Source organism: Sturnira hondurensis, unplaced genomic scaffold (assembly GCF_014824575.4).
Source record: "Sturnira hondurensis isolate 20B ecotype Veracruz unplaced genomic scaffold, ASM1482457v3 Scaffold0010448, whole genome shotgun sequence".
Taxonomy (NCBI): Eukaryota; Metazoa; Chordata; class Mammalia; order Chiroptera; family Phyllostomidae; genus Sturnira; species Sturnira hondurensis.
The window spans coordinates 3,812,501-3,825,760 of NW_028083079.1; positions in this window are offsets into that span (position 1 = coordinate 3,812,501).

Sequence of the window (13,260 nt, forward strand, 5' to 3'; positions counted from 1 at the left end):
ATGCCTGTCCACTGGTTGTGTTTTAACAGAAAAGTGTACATGAAGTAGAATTTCCAAATTTGCATGGCTCCGCCCTGGTGACCAGTGCATCACCCACCAATCCTGATGGAAGCCGGCTGAAATAAGGAAAAAGCATTGTATCCAGACAGAGAGACCTCTCAGTTCTAGTCCCAGGTCTAGCACTACTAGAGGTGTGAGCTCAGCCAAGACACAATTTCCACCAGATATGGAATATATGGCTAAATATGCTGACAAGGTAAGGCTGTTAAGAGAATTAAATAACGGGCCATATGTAAAATACTGAGCCCATTACAGGTGATCAATAAGTGTTAGCTACTGACCTTTGCTCTTTTCATGAATTATTTATATTTTCTCAATCTAATCTACATTGTCTTCTTTCCTGTGCTCAAATTATCTCCACTTGTTTGTCACTCAGAGTCTACACGCTTTGTTTCCTATTTGTATTATATGCCCTTTCCCTTAAGTTGTGATTTCTGTGTATCTGCAATTCTATTTTCATCCTTCAGAGCTTTTCTAAGCCTCTTAGCTTTTCCCCTTTGCATTAATACATTGTTTCTCAGGCAGTAACTTCCTCAGTCATGCATTTCTCCTCCTAGTGGGATGTGCGCTGCATCACCAGCGGGACTCTTAGTCTCAACTCTTTTCTTTTTCCTCCATTAATTTCTCACAATTCCCCTCCCCATTCCTCCTCTGTGGATTTCAAACCAAGCCATTTTTACTGATGTGTGCTGTTTGCTTTTCTACACAAGAGCAGCCTTCACTGTCCTCTTTATTTCTTACATCTCATACATCCTTTGCTCCTGCCTACCCTTTCCCCAACTCCCAAGTGCTTTCACTGCCTCAACCTAAAATCCTTTGCCTTTATCTTTCCAATTTCTTCCCAAAGGACCTCCAAATCCTTCTTCCATCTGCCCATTATTTGTCTTTCTCATTCATTTCCCCCTGAAACTCTTCTAGCTGGGTATTTTTTTTTCTTTCATGTTGCAAAGGACTCGGGACAATTTGCATTGATATAAGTGTTATGCACCATAAGTGCAACACCCACTTTAGGGGCTGAGTGGCTGGATTCTTGTCCCTAACTTGTAGGGAGAGAATGCTCCTGTCTCTACACTGAAAGCTATTTAATAAATCTCGCACAGAGTGACAGGTTAGGTACTAGAAAGAACACATGAACCTAGTTTCAGATTCCACATGCCACCACCATGTCATTCATGTCATCCTCAGCAAAGGAATTCACCTCTCTAGGCTCCACTCTCCCATTGACGAAGTGGGGAGCTGCACGGTGTCGGGTCTAAGAATGAGGCTTTGGAGATTGACAGGTGGATGTGCCGTTACTGGTTCATCCTGTTAGCTATGCAATCTGAAGTCACCAACTTCCTCACCATGGCAAGCCCTTCTTTATCTATGAAACAGATAATCTCAGAATTGAAGGGATGCTTCAATAAGATCATGTGTGCAAGCTACTTAACTCATTGCCTATGCCGTCACACACACTCAGTACTGACAGTTAACATCATTGGGATACCTCTGCCTTTCTCAGAAGTGGCATGGCCTCTCACGCATGTCTGACTTTTCTCTTGCTGTTCCCCCCACTTAGAATGTGTCATTCATGACTCTCTAACCACCTTATTTTGTAGTTGTCAATTTACTTTCAGGTATACTTCTTACACATTGTTTCAGACTGTGAGCTGCTAGAGAACTGTCTTTTTTTAAATCTTTTTTTCAGCACCAGACACAATGCCTAGCAAATAGTAGGTATTCTCTCTATATAATTATTAATAACTTAAAGAATGAAGACAGATGGTAGGTGTTCACTCTAAGTTTATGATGAATGAATGAATGAATGAATGAATGAATGAACACAAAGACCCAGTATCCATAATCAGGCAATAGGCAGGGGCTTACGCATGGGCCATCCAGGCTTTAACTTTGGCATGTAGGACCAGGTCTAACTTGGCCCAGCAGTCTGACTGACTGGCTGCAGAGGCCCTGAGGTGCTGATTTGGACTTTTCACATTTCTACAGGCCGGGCTCAGAGCTTGTTCCCAAGTGTGCGGTAGGCTGAGGTGTCGGTACAGGGTTAAAGGGCCCCAGACTAGAACATAAGAGCAAATCAGGGCAGGAAGACAAGCAAGTCAGTAGAATAATCTGGTAAATTTGGCTCTCTCTAGTAGTAATTCCCAGGCAATTTGGAGTTTTGACAACTTATAATGTTTCGTTTTATTTCCTTGCACTGATTTTTGCATAGTTATGAAAATGATAGAGAGGAAAAAAAGTAAAATATAATGGGATTTTTCAAACCAAAAGTGAACTCAAATTACAATACCTCCCCATCCACTATGCTTTGCTGACACGTTTGTGAATAATACCAACATTTTTCTGATTATTATGTATCAGTCATTTACCAAGTGGGCTGTGTCCTTCTGGGAGCATGATTTAATCTATGGAATAGAATGGCTCAACTATTCATTTAATAAGCATTTATTGAATACAAATGGGACACCGTGTGACATATCAAGACGAATGAAAAATGATGGCTTGGAAGAGAGGCCTGAAACAAAAGTCAAGGGCTTAGAATTCAATTCTGTGACTCCATTCCTCATAGCTGTGGGGTGTGCATTTCCCTGAGCATCAGTTTCCACATTTCAGAAAACGGCAAGATGGGAGTTGCTTTCTAACACTGGCACAGAAGGGCATCAATGGTTGGGCTGTTTGTTCTTTTCCCCCAGAAAACAACATAAGCTTCATTCTGAGGAAATTAGTATAAATCAAATGTAACCCTCAAAAGTGGAAGCTGGTAAGTATGAACCCTAAGACAAGCCCCCCCTGTTCTGATTCTAGTACAAATTAGCTGGGCAATTGTAGTCAGTGTACCTCCCTTGCCTGGGCCTCGATTGCCTTATCTTGTAAGATGAGTTGGGCAGATGGGCTGAGGAGCTGTAAAGACCTCTTTGGCTCTGACAGCGTCCTCTTGCGACGCCCTGAAAACCTGTGTCTCCCCGCTGCATGACCATTCCTTCCGCAGTGGAGTGTTCACGTCTCCTTTCCTAAAGACATATCTGTGTGTGCCCCTCTGGTCCCCTTGTGTCCCTGGGCTGCCTGGAGCAGCAGAGGGGAAACCTGCATGCTTGGGTTTCACATAGCTGATTCTTCACTTCTTGTAGCTGTTCTGTCATGAAAAGAAATAATTCAAAAGAGACTTGAAAAAGCAAGATCTTGCCATCCCGTGAGCACAAACAATGACAGTGTCTGGAATTATTTAGCCCTGGAGCTGCTGAATAGAAGGGGCATACTAGGCAGTTATCACGACCTCGTCTCCAAGCCGACTGGGGAGCTGTGGCCAACGAGTTACCGCAACCAGGGCTGGCATGTGAGGACACCAGGAGCCCAGGTCTTGCTGAAGAGACAGCTCTTGCTGACCCACTTCGAGCACAGCATCTCCTGACACAGCACTGCAATCCGCAGCTTTAATAACTCGGTGACACATGAAGCAGTTTTGATGCAAAGTGGAGCTGACAGAGCAGCAGAGGGGAGGCTCTGCTCCTCACTGAGCTACGTGGGGAATCCACTCAAGGTGACTGCAACCTTCGCAACCCAGATGACAGTCCGAGCCGGCTCTTGCAAACAAGGGAGGCTGGTTTGTTTTGCAGGATGGAGAACGTGGGAGTGGCAGACGGCCGGTGGGGCCAGTTCAGGAGAACTGGCTGACGCCACCTGCCTCTTTTGCGTTGATATAAGTCCCTACTACTCCTGAGAATCTCCCTGATGCCCTGCCTTAATCCAGGCCTCCATCACCTGGGCTATTGTATTGCTATGTGACATTCCTGGGGCACGTCCTGGCCACCCTTCTTGTTCACAGCCAATAGAGCAATCTTCTCTAAGCATATCAATGATCGTGTCACTCTCTACTCAAACCTTTCCATGGGTCCTTATTCCTGCAACAATATTGTTAACCCCAAACACAGCTCTTCATGCTCTATCTGTCAGCTGCATTTTTAGCTTCTTCCACCCAGTTCTGCCCATTTCTCATCACTCTTTACCACCACTGCCTCTATCATTCCAAATTCCTTTCCTTTTTATAATTTATTAAACGCATGGCACTTTTCCTGTATTTAATAAATTATTTCTCAATGTCATCATGTATACAGTCAATGTCCACTTGAATGCTTCTTGTGCTGGGGAACTCTCTACTTCATAGGATAAGCTTTTCTAATGGTGAACAGCTTTAAAGCTCTGTGTGTCCTTCCTTGAGAAACACAAATTCTGGCCCATCCTTTTCACTTCTCGCCCCTGTGCCTGCACCCTGAAGTCCCACAGAATCTGTTCTGCCCCAAGTCTCGCTTCTGAGGACTGAGCTCAGTGAAATGCCTCTTTTGAGCATCTTTTCTGTGTCCAAGTTCCAGGGTCCTCCACCTGTTTTCCGTACACTAAGGATTCTCCCACCCCAACCTCTTTTGTCTTGCCTTTTTTTGCACCTTGCTCATATATTCAAGTTTCCCCTTGAAATCAACAGGGGAAAGTTGTCATTGTGCATTTAAAGATTAGTAACAACAACAATAATAATAACTAGCAACTGTTCTTGGCATATGAAAATGGGTGTTTTGACCTCGGTCTTCCATGGTTAATTATTCATTCTAATATTAATCAACTCATTACATATACAGGGTTCAGCACAAATAAAACCTCTTAAATCTATTATTACAAAATCTATTATTGTGCTTCTGTAACATAACAATACCACACTGAAGCACACCACACGACATTTTACGTGAAATGTTCAAATTGCTTTTCATCTCATGCAAGACATTCATGTACCCTACCAACCACACTCAGTAGTATTACTTCTACTGGACTATATATATATGTGTGTGTGTGTGTGTGTGTGTGTGTGTGTGTGTAAAGGAGTATTTAATGACCTCAAACGTTCTTATGATTTCTTACCAGAGCAGCGTATACGTAGAGGTCACTTCCTGTGTACAGACTGCAGTTCAAATGCAGTTCCAGAAGAGAGAGATTACTGGGGCTTGAAATTGTCAGGACAATTTCCCTGGAGGTGGAGGGTCCTTAAGTGGGGCCTGGAAGGAAGAACAGAACACATTACGGATAGCAGAGAGGAGGGGAGATGGATATCTATATGCAAATGTGTCCACACACATACATCTGCTTCATATGCATTTAAACCTGAAATTGACTTTCACTTGCCTTCTACGTTAGTTTCCATGGTAACCCTGACCACTTATTTTTCTTTTAACCTCCTTTTCATTGTTTCAGGATGAGGTGAGCTGCGTGTGGGCTAACCAGTCAGGGGAAGACAGGAGATGTTAAAGCAATTATTTGGATTATTTTTTAAAAAAAGAAAACCTCCAACTTTGCTATTTCATGCAAACTGTCTCTGGTATATTTGCCCTGAAGGATGCTGTAGGGGGAAACTGGAGCCAGAATCCTTTTTGTACCCCCCTTCCTGACTTCCATTATTACCATGCGCTTACTGCTAATACAGCATCTAAACTTGCAATCTCGGTAACTATAGCAATAAAATGGGTGAGATCCTTTTCCATTAATGACTTGAATTGTTAGGACCTTGAGAGGAGCATGTGCGTTTGCATGGGGGGACGGGGCAACCCATTCTGGGGAAAATAGTTATTTCAACTCCCTGTAGCTAATTGAAGACCTTGGTCTATCAGCCCACATTCCTACAGAGAATTGTTGCCATGCCTGTGAAAAAGGATGTAGACGCTGTACCTGGGGGTCACCACGTCCCTCCAGAGCTTGCAAAACTGCCCAGTGCACAGCCTGTGTAGCCAGGAGGGCAGGGCTGCACTGAGCTTAAAAGAGACGCAGGCAAGAGGCAGGGCAGGGGGATCTAATCCAGAGGCTGAGAAAGCAAACTTTCTCTGTAAAGGGCCTAAAGTAGGTATTGCGGGCTCCGTGGGCCACACTGTGTCGCAATCTCAGTAACAACTATTCAACACTGCCTTTGCAGCTCAAAATCAGACACTGACAAAACGTAAATGAATGGACAGGTGCGTTCCAATATGAGTTTATTTATGGACACTGAAAACTAAATTTTGAATACTTTTCATAGGTCAGGAAATGGTATTTTTCTTTCAAGCCTTTTCTCCAACCATTAAAATGTCTAAAAACCAATCATAGTTCCCAGGGCCTGCAAAAGCAGATGATGAGCTGAATTGCTCCCATAGATCTCAGTTCGCCATTTCTTATTAAACATGTGCCGGAAACAATGCATTCCACCCCAGGGGGTTTTACTATGCTTACCACTTTTAGTTTATCACTATTGTTACGTGTAGCAGTAAATACCATTATGATTTTTACCATTAACTGTGTGAAGTACCATATTAAGTACTATAAATATATTATTCTATTTAATCATTACTAAAACCCACTTTAGAGCTGAGGGAAAAAAAGGCTCAGTAATTGAGTTCTTTAAGGTCATGTCGCTCAGAAGAACAGTTGACATTGACATCCAGGGTCTGTGTCGCTCTTGGAGACACAGCATGGCTTTCTTCTCCTACACACACTAACCCTCCGACCTTGGAGAGTCTCTACATCTACCAGATTGTATCACACCCTCCTCTCAGAGGGCAGGACCATTAAATCTATCAGAAGTACACCTTTGGGAACAGGGCCCAGGGACTTTCAAGAGCCATCTCATTGCAATGATACAGTATCCACAAGAATTCACAGGGCACGGCCTTATACACCCTGGTTCCTCTGATATCTCTTGAATGCCCTAATCTCTGCATTTGTTCTTTGCCTTGACATGTAACGCCATGTACACATGCACTGCCTCCTGACCCTTGCTGCATCCCTGGAAGAGTCCTTAGCATTCCGGGAAGCCTCCATCTACCTTTTCCATCTCTGCTTCCTACTTGTCTTCACTGGCCTGCCTTGGGGCTGACAGCTTAGCCCCATGGCCCATAGACTTCCCTCACTGGCCAGCTGTTCTCAAGCCCCCCAACCCATCCCCTCCAGGTCCTTTCAGAAGAGGTCTGGGAACTTGAGAGGCTCAATAAAGAGAGAAGTGCCTGCCTAGGACAGGGTCATTGTTTTCTAATCTCCAAGGAAACAGGAGATTTTAATTACTTAGGACAGTCCTAGAGGGAAAAACTAGGAACAGTGGGTGGAATTTACAAAGTGGCCAAATTCTCTCTTGCAGATCTTGTTCTAAGTAGCTGGACACATCCACTACCTTGGGGGGCTGCAGTGCAGTGCAGAGAGGGGTGAACTGGTGGGATGCAGAGTTCTGGGTTCGAGTCTCTTTAATTGTGATCCTCAGATCTAACTGTCTCACCCCTCCTTTCCAGCTGGAACAAAGTGACTCAGTGACTTGGGAAATGTATAGTTCAGCAACAGCTGGCCTTGGTTTTTTGGCAGGTTGTATGACCTTGGGAAAACTCCGTGCCCTTCTCCGAGCCCTAGTTTCCCATCTGTGCCATGTGAGTCAGAATCCTCTCTGGCTCCAGAGACTGCCGATTACAGCCCTTTCTGCTCTGCTCCTGAGGAACAGGCACATCTGGTTTGGGATCCATTACTTTGCAAACTTTTAAGGGATTCCCCCCACCTCCCCCCCTCCCCATCCCCTCAGCCCCTAGGAACTTGCTGCAGCTCGTTCTTTGGAAAGAACATTAGCCGGGCCCTGTGCTAAGCAAATGCGCTCAGCTTCCCCCTATCTGATTTCTCTCTCTCTCCCTCTCTCTCTTTTTTTTCATTTGTCAGCAAAGGAGAAACCTCCCAGCCATTAATCAAACTCCTGGCTGCGGATAGCTTTAATTGCAGAAACCATTGCTGGATGAGGGATGCTCAACTTTTCCAGAGAAAACCCGCTGCCGAGCCCAGAAGAGAAACAATTAATTACCTGCCCCTCCTGTCCCCAGCAGAGATGCAGATGAACTAACAATATTGCTGCTGGCACCAAACCCTCCCCTCCCAAGGTGGAGGAAAGCTAAGGCAAACTCAGGCAGCCTGTAGGAAAGTAAAACGCCAAATAGAAGTTTCGTTACAAAGCTCTTGTGGGACCAGAATTTTGCCCCTCTCTTTGGGATGGATGGCGACAAGGTGTAGACCCTATGCAGGAGAGTCCTATGCAGGAGAGTGATTGGAGATGTTTATATGCCTGAAATTCATGTGCTCTGAGGAAGGACCTGGTATATTGGAGATGCCAATTACAAAGAATAAAAAATTAAGGTTGGGAAGGGACAGGTGCGCCTTAAAAAAATAGCCGGAGTAAGAGCAATCACGCTAAATTGGTGTATTCATCCCCATGGACTGACTAGAATTGTAGGTAGAATTTACAGCTTCACACTCGAACATCCTTGGCACTTGGAACTATGTGCCTATAGAAAGGGAGCGTCCCCAAAGGTAGTTACTCTCTTGTCTCTAGAAGTTTCCAGAAACCATGGGGATGTTGTAAGACAATGTTTGTATTGGATGAGAGGTTTATTACATCTTTTTGTGATAGTCAACTGCCCTTTCTTTGGGCCATGCTTTACTGATACCTTGAGTTCCAAAAATTTCAATCTTATATTGTAGACAGAGTGGTGTGGGGGACTTCTCCCTTGAGTCCCCCCGAGTGCCACGAACGAAAGTGAATAATGACTGAGACATGTTGAGATCTGTTTGGGGAGGAGGAGTGGGCTGTGGCCAGTTTCTCCAGGGAGACAAAGACCAGCAGTGGCCAGTTTCTCTGAGGAGAAAAAGGCCCCGAGCGCCTTTCTCCATAGCCTTTTATTAGGTTGTAATACACAGGAATGCAGAGCGGCAAGGATTGAACAGTAGATAAACATTTCAAAGATGTCTGAGGGCTTACTATGAGTCAGAGTCAGTGTCTGTCAGGAAAGGGGTTTTGCAGAAACTCTGGGAGACATACTCATTTCCTCTCGGACCCTTATCGTATGAATGAAAGCACTCTTAGCTGAGCAGATTTCACAGGTTTATCAGCAAGTCTTTGTCATGCCAGATTTTTCCCCAGGACACACTCTAGCAAGGCAAGGAGCTGCACCCCTCCCCATCAGGTATTCAGGCTTAAGTGGATTAGAGCCAGGAAGCGATTCTCCCAGAGAACCTGGGGACTCGGGCTATGTCAAATCTGGGGGGAGAGAGTCCATTGCTCCCTGTCGCAGGCCCCCAGTCCTTCCATGATTCCATGAAGGCCTCCCAAGTGATCGAGCCTGGTTTAGGTTGCTCCCTGCTGTGAGGGGTCTTACCCATGTTTGACTGCTGACCAAGCTTTGGGGTCAGGGAGAGGAAATGAGGCAGCATTTGCTATCAGAGACAAGCTTTGTCTCCTGTGGCTGGCATTCCAAAGCTTGTCCCTTGCCCTTAGCCACAAGGGGTACAGATACAATTCCTAAAACCAGGCAGAGCGGTCTACAACGGAGTGGACTGGGGGAGAGAGAACTAAGCTTGAGATGAGAGTCTGTTGGAAGTAAAGGCTTGCATTGGAGAGCTGTGGGAGCTAGTGTTGGAATAAAGAAACAAACAAGCAAACAAACTTCAGTTGCCCCAGGAATATGATAGATAGGGTGTTCTCTTTGGAACGTGGATCTAAGAACCATGTCATCTTTCTCTGCATTCCCAATACTTAGCTGATGACTAGCACAAGGAAAATGTTTAAATCTTGTTTAAAACCCTGTGACTGAGTCAGGTTTAAGTTTGCACTCCTGGTCTAAGTTCAGGGAGGCAATATTGAATAGTTATGGAAAGAATAAACCTGAGTAGACTGACCTGGGTCTAGAGCTTAGTGCTTATTTACTGGGTGAGTGAACTTGGATGGGTTGCAGAAACTCTGAATGCCTCCGCTTCCTCACCTGTAGAATAAGGACATATTCCTACACCTCATGGCACTGTCATAAACACTTAACAAGCCTATAAATGCAAAATGCTTGTGCCAGGGCTTGGAAAAAGTAGCAGAAGTTCAAAATTTAAGACAGTTAAAACGATACGCACTATTTTATGCACTTTGTTTATATTATTTATTTTACGATTCATAAGAACTCTATTGCTTATGATACTAAGGAACAGAGAGGTTAAACCATGTGCCCAAGGCAACACAGTGAGGAGGCTGCGGCACCGGGATTCTGGGCCAATGGTCTTGATCGCTCTTGGCCTCTGCTTGATAGGCACCGACCATCACTCTGACCTACCTTTCTCCCGGTAAAGGCTAGCTCTTGTTCTTTCCCCTCCTTGCTGCCTCTGCTGCGTGTATGTGCAAATACTACTTCTCTACTAACGAACGGAATTGCAGAGCACAGAGACCTTGCTTAATTTCTTATTCCTTCTTCCGTTGAGGCTTGCATGGCCTTTGTGCTCAACGGAAGAAGGAGTAAGAAAGGTTCGAATCTCTTTAGAGTATTGGATTGGACTCCTATCTCAGCCAGTGTTTTCCCTGTTTTCTCCCTTATTTCATGTACTTATTTATGGTTCTATTTAATTATTTACTTGCAGGAAGAATGATGGGTTGAGAAACGCAGGGGCCCTGTGTGGATCCCGTCCTCCGTGCTACAAGCTGTGTTCACTTGGGTAAACCACCCTCACCTGAACTCTCTGGGCTCTGATTTCCCATGTGATGGGAGCAAAGTGAAACCCATGTTCGAAGATTCATCGGTAATATGGGGAAGTGATTAACAGGACCGTTTTCACACTTACTTGGCTGTATACCGAGGAGGAAATATGTGGTTTATGCTAAGAAGCCACTGCAGTTCTCGTTGGTGACATGCCCTTTTAATCCCCTGGATTGGGTGTTACCTCGATTGCTGGAAGCCCAGAGCTTCAATTTTTCACCCAGGTCTCTCTCACTGTTGTTAGAAGGTAATGGGTCAGGTATGGGGGTGGGGGACACCTCTTAATGCCTTCAGTGTTTTCTTTTCAATTACTTGAGATTTTTAAAAAATTATCTTTCTTTTTCTTTGCTTGAAGTATTTTTCAGATGTTTGGGGATTTAGAAAAATTATTTCTTTTTAAAAATCTTGCTGCCCTTTCTTCTCTTGACGTCTATCAGGCTTTCTGAACAGCTTCACATGTAAAACCTTCAAGTGAGTGACCTTGAAAGAAGAACTGAAAACTCAGCCTGATACCCTGGAGTCCCAAGGGCAGCCTTGCCACGGGAACCACTCTTGGTGGACCTCATTAGTGCGGGCTCTTCCCGGAGGCACCATGCCGGCGGGCGATGCCCGGCGGGCGATGCCCGGGGACCCAGGCTTGGAGGCCGCCCGGGGCCGGACGCCTCAGCGGGGCAGTGCGAAGGTAGCGGAGATGCAAAGGGGCTGTGGGACAGGGCGCGCTCACAGGGCCCCGGCTGCGGCTGGCACACCGCCTACTGTGCAGCTCGAACCAATAAGCAAATTCCACCTGAGCCTTCTTTCAAGATGCAGGCTGCTTTCAAAACAGGGCTTTGAAAGGCTGGGTTCCCTTGGCTCTGCACTGGAGAACAGTTTCGGCTTGTCAGGGAGGCCCGGTGGCCCCCACGGGCCTGCCTCGGAGGCTCTCGCCTGCGTTTATAGAAAGAATGAAAGGAAGAAGTCTGTCTGGTGGGTGTTCCTGTGCACCGTTCCCATCCCTTTATTTACCAAGGAAACGCTGGGCTCCTGCAGTTCCCACTGGTCATGGGGGGATGAATGGACTCTTTGAAGTGAGCGCATTGAAAGTCTTTCTTTGGGATATATATACTTTTCTGTCTCTGACTCTCTGTCTCAGAACTCAGTGATACCATTTTGAGTTAAGCATCCATTTGGAGAAGGAAACGGTATACAGATCGCTGCAGAGTTAAATAGGATGGTTCAAACCCCGCTAGAGGTTTGGAAATCCAGTATATGGTAGAGACAGGAGAGTCTTGACAACCGAGCCCCTTTTCCTGTGTTGTCCCAGGCTTTTTGGCCCCTGATTGAGCAGTCTTCCTCACAACTGGGCGTGGTGGGGGAGGGGGGCAGGAACCGGGGGGTGGGGAGGGGAGAATACAGTGGTGAAATGCAGTGAGAAAATGTCTGATGCACTGTAGCCATCGTACTGTCCCTCAGCAGCAGAAGATAACCCTTTGCCTCGTAACTTATGTCAGTTCTTCCTGAAACAAAGGTCAAGACCTAGGGAGGGAGTGCTTGTTATTTTTTGTTGAGTGTGTACGTGTGTGTGTTTCATCAGTGCACAGATGTACAGTGCTTTCCTTTGAACCAGCTGGTTTCTGTGACGCCCTTCCTTAGTGTAAGTGCTTGAATACTCTTCAAGTCTCTATGATAAACCCAACTTGTTCGAAGCCAACCCAGTCATAAGCGGCACGCAGTTCTCGGTGTGTGGAGCATGGTTCTAGCCCAGGACACCCAAAGCCATTCAGCAGATTGTACTGGATTAAAAAAGAAGTGTTGGTACTCTGCTCCAGGATACTTCTCTGTTTGCAGGACAATTACTTTCTCGGGGTTTCACAGGAGGTTTATCAGTGAATCGGTGTAAGCCTGGAAGAGCAGACCGAAATCAACTTTCCCAGGGGAAAAAAAAATACATAGATTCAATGCAACAGTCCCAGGGGCAGGCTTGCTATCTCCCTCTCACAAGAAAGCAGGAATTAAGGATCTCTCTGAATTCCCAGGGCAATCCAGAAAGTGGCAATTCCAGTACACAACTAAATATAGGCTTGCTGACTGTAAGTGGTTGTTCTTTGTACACGTGGTGAATCGCCATTCTCTTTACCCCACCCCTTGTCCTCTCTCTCCCTGGTTAGAACTCTTATCTCTTAATTCCCTGCCTCAAACTTGCTGGGCCTGGGAAGCTTTATCACTCTCTGACAGACGGTCCTGGGCAGACAGCCCACTCAGTACCTGGTGAATTGAACAGTTTCCATTCTTACACACAGGCTATGTTGTAGACCCAAACCCCATTCCCTTGTTAGGAGGAGGAAACTGCTAATGATAGACATGCACGGCTTTGTGTTCCAAACAGACCCTGCACATGTCTTTATGTTTCGCCCAGCCCAGTAGAGAAATGCTAAATTGTGTTTGAACGCTTTAAAGGGGGAACGTTAATTGAGGCATAAAGCGTGTGTCTTTGATCTTCCCAGGCTCTGTGGTTCTTCCATTACCTGGGTCCTGTTCCTGATGACACGGGTTGGAATGAAGCCTGCAGTGAGATTTGTGCCCAAGGCACCAAGCAGGACGCCTCAGCTCTTCTCCACCACTATTGAAAGCTCTGCCTGTGTGTATGTTTACCTGTCACAGTCATCCAAAGCAGCCCCAG